Below are 4,307 nucleotides of genomic sequence, written 5' to 3' on the forward strand. Positions count from 1 at the left end.
GGGATCTCGGCTTACTGAAACCTCTGCCTCCCAGGTTCAAGCAATTCTGCTTCAGCCTCCTGAGTAGCTAGGACCACAGGTATGTGCCACCACACCTGGCTAATTTTTGTATGTTTTGGTAAAGACAGAGTTTCACTCTGTTGACCAGACTATCCTGTGGCTATATTTTATTCTCAGAGAAACACATGGCGACTATTTCATGTTTGGGAAATACCCTAACACCATTTAGTGGGAAATGTTCACTCAAGCATCTATATGAAGTGCCCATGGTGTATTTGTCTCAAATTATTTCAAATCCCTCACCCTGAGAAGTTCAGAGCAAGCTACCCCTTCCCAATACAGTCATTTCTACAGGGGCACGGGCTGGAGTCAATGTGGATTGGAGATTTAACTCAATCTTGTCACTGTTGACATTTTGGGTCAGGTAATTCTTTCTTGTAAGATCCCCCTCCTGTCCATTAAAGGAGGTGTGGCAATATCTCTGCCCCCCGTCATGACAACCAAAAACGTCTGTAGACATTGTCAAATTTCCCCCGGGGGATAAAAATCACCTCTAGTAGAGAATGACTCAGATTATTTTATGGGTCAAATGAAAGATCAAGGACTTTAGGTTTATGGCAATAGAAAATGGGTTGACACTTTTTTTTTTTTTCAGATGGAGTTTCATTCTGGTTGTCCAGGCTGATGTACAGTGGTACCATCCCGGCTCACTTGGGAACCCTATGCCTCCCAGTTTCTCGGCGATTCTCCTGCCCCAGCCTCCCAAGTAGCTGGGACTGCAGGCATCCACCACCATGTTTGGCTAATTTTGTATTTTCAGTAGAGACAAGATTTTGTCATGTTGGTCAGGCTGGTCTTGAACTCCTGACCTCAAAAAATCCAACTGCCTTGGCCCCTCAAAGTGTTGGGGTTACAGGCATCAGCCACCATGCCCAGCCAGGATGACACATTTTTAAGTACATGGAGAAGAGCATCCTGAATGTTCTGTTTGGGTGAGCTTGAGATATTTTTTCTTAATTTGATGGCATGAGGGCGGATTACTATGACCTGCCATCTCACACCCTGGCGTGAACCAGTGGCATGATCTCAGCTTACTTTGACCTCCCTGCCTCCTGGGTTCAAGCAATTCTCCTGCTTCAGCTTCCTGGGTATCTGGGATGACAGGCACACACCATCACACCTAGCTAATTTTTGTGATTTTAGTAGAGATGGTGTTTCACCATGTTGGCCAGGCTGGTCTCAAACTCCTGACCTCAGGTGATCTGCCCACCTCAGCCTCCCAAAGTGCTGGAATTACAAAATTGTACCAAATTTTTAAAACAATTGTTCAATCTATTATGTTTCTCAGAAGCCTAAGCTTATAGACTTGCTGCTTGCTTGAGGGATTTAATACATATATAATTGAATGCATTTCTTATGAGAGTCAGTGGCCCAGCTCCCAGTGAGAAAAGCAAGAATCCTTGATTTTTGCATATAGATGACAGCATTACCCACCAGAAAAAACACCATTAACATTTTCACAACTCCAGAGGCAACATTTACATGGAATACAATGTCTTCAGGAGTTGCAACAGGCTTCTGTATTTTTTTTTTTAAACATAATGGATAACTTGCCATATGGCTAGCTGTGCCTTCTAACAGTACTTTTTTCCTGCCGAGTCTTTCAGGTTGCTCTGGCTACAAAGTCTTATGCAATGCTTATTTTATTTGCCTTTCATTTACATCTATGTATCACATCCTTTGCTATACATCCTCCCCCGCTTTTCTTCTCATAATCCTGCAAGTGATAAAACTATTAACTCCTTTTAGTTTTGAAGAAACATTAGCTCAGAGAGGATAACAGCTCACCCACAGTCACACTGCTGTGATATCAGGAGGAGGACCAGAAACCAGGTCACCTGGTAACTGTAGTGGACATCCGAAGAACCACAAAGACCAACTCTCTATCTGAAATTCATCCTATCTGAAATTCATTCTTATCTAGGATGACCAAGGGTGAACTGGTCTAATTAGGAAAAAAATGGAAAATGTCAATGGCAAAAACAACCTATTAGGCATAAAAGTGTCACTGCATGTGATGAAAATTTGATAAAATACATGTTGCAATCAATGAATAAGGAATTAGTTATCAATAATCAACATTTAATAAATCAATAAACAGTAACGGCAAACACACCAACAGAAAATTAGGCAAAAGATACCAAACAGGTAATTCAAGAGAAAAAAATTAAATGGTCCAAAACATTTTGGAAAAAGGTATAATCTATAATAATTTTTAGGCCAGGCACAGTGGCTCACACCTGTAATCCCAGCACTTTGGGAGGTCAGGAGTTCAAGACCAGCCTGGCCAATATGGTGAAACCCAGTCTCTATTAAAAATACAAAAGTTACCCAGGTGCAGTGGTGGGCGCCTGTAATCCCAGCTACTTGGGAGGCTGAGACAAGAGAATTACTTGAACCTGGGAGGCGGAGGTTGCTGTGAGCCGAGAGTGTGCCACTGCACTCCAGGTTGGGTGACAAGAGAGAGACTCCATCTCAAAAAAAAAAAAAATACATACATATATACGCACACACACACACACACACACACACACATATATAATATATATATGTCATAATTTTTAAAATGCTATCTACAAGATGCCATTGATATAGCTATTATGTTGCCTTTGTTGTAAAAGATATCACAGTACTGGTACTATGTTCTCAAGACAGACAATATGCATTTGAAAAGACTAACTTTGTAAGCTCATAGAGGTGGACAACAGTGCAAATCAACATTTCAAAAAAAGTTTAAGGAGATTCTATCCTGAGAGTCTCAATTTCAGTTTTGGTGGCCTATGGGAACTTTCCATTGTCAGGCATAAATCGGCTTGGTAAGAAACCCAGCCAAACTTGCTTTTGTGACAGTACTTGGCTCTTTTTAGTATGATTATGGGTGAACATATGTATCACAATATCTCTTGGATACCAAATACCAGAGAGTCCTGCATATAGTGTTTCCAAGAACTCAAACCCTATCTAATTACAACTTTCCACCTTCTCTTAATCTCCAAATATATATATATGGTGCAATCTTGGCTCACTGCAACCTCCACCTCCCAGGTTCCAATGATTCTCCTGCCTCAGCCTCCTGAGTAGCTGAGACTATCGGTGCATGCCACCATGCCCAGTTAATTTTTGTATTTTTTGTAGAGACGGGGTTTCACCATGCTGGCCAGGATGGTCTCAATCTCTTGATCTCATGATCCATCTGCTTCGACCTCACAAAGTGTATTTTTTTCCATGATTTTAGCCAGTAAATTTTGAAGGAAAATAAAGGTTTATATGAATAAATTTTCAAGAGAGAGTGTGTGTATGTATGTGTACATCTATATCTATATATATGTTTAGAAACTTAAAATTACTGGCAAGAGTTTAAATGCCATTATTTCCCCTCTGAATTTCAAAAAAGAAAAAAAACAAAAAAACAAAAAAACGCTTCTTCCTCCAGGGCAGTTCAGTTCTGTTATTGAGCAATTTTACAGTTCTTGATTTATTCTCTAAGAGTAGAGGAGTTGAAATGATGGATGGAGTATATTAACAATGATGTAAAGGGACAGAGAAAAAGGAAGACATTTTAGCAAAAGTGTCTTGCCCAGAGTGCTATAAGAAATGTTCTTTAAATTTCTGCCAGAAGCTTGGAAACCTTGAAGTAGGAAAGTAACTTCCGTTTTTACCACCATGTCTCACAAGTTGTCCAACCCAAATCAGTAGATGCAAACAGTTGTAACTCAGGCAGTTGTAATTTTCCAGAAATAAAAAATCTTTAGCTAAAATGCATCCCTTTGGTCTGCCATAGTTGGGTTCTTTTTTCAATTGTGAATCAAGGCACAGGTAAGAAATTCCTTAAACTGCACCAGAGTCCACAGATTACAATAGAGAATGGTCCCCACAAATTCTGTTACCTAACTGAAACCTATTTATGATGGCTAACTCCAAGTAGCATTTCTGAACATTTTAGAAAGTGATAGTAAGAAAATGTTTTGGCTGGGCATGGTGGCTCATGCTTGCAATACCAGCTCTTTGGGAGGCCAAGGCGGGTGGATCACCTGAGGTCAGGAGTTCAAAACCAGCCTGTCTAGTATGATGAAACCCTGTCTATACTAAAAATACAAAAATTAACCAGGTGTGATGGCAGGCGCCTATAATCCCAGCTACTTGGGAGACTGAGGCTGGAGAATTGCTTGAACCCAGGAGGCGGAGGTTGCAGTAAGTCAAGATCTCATCACTAGACTCCAGCCTGGGCAATACAGCAAGACTCCATC

General features: G+C 40.6%; 1 protein-coding gene across 5 annotated transcripts in view; it reads right to left on the minus strand.

Moving 5' to 3' along the window:
* The window catches only part of SLC39A12 (solute carrier family 39 member 12), a 72,547-nt gene that overhangs the window by 1,479 nt on the left and 66,761 nt on the right, over positions 1–4,307 (minus strand). The gene's annotated exons all lie outside the window — the stretch shown is intronic.

This window comes from Cebus imitator, unplaced genomic scaffold (assembly GCF_001604975.1).
Source record: "Cebus imitator isolate Cc_AM_T3 unplaced genomic scaffold, Cebus_imitator-1.0 Scaffold61, whole genome shotgun sequence".
NCBI lineage: Eukaryota > Metazoa > Chordata > Mammalia > Primates > Cebidae > Cebus > Cebus imitator.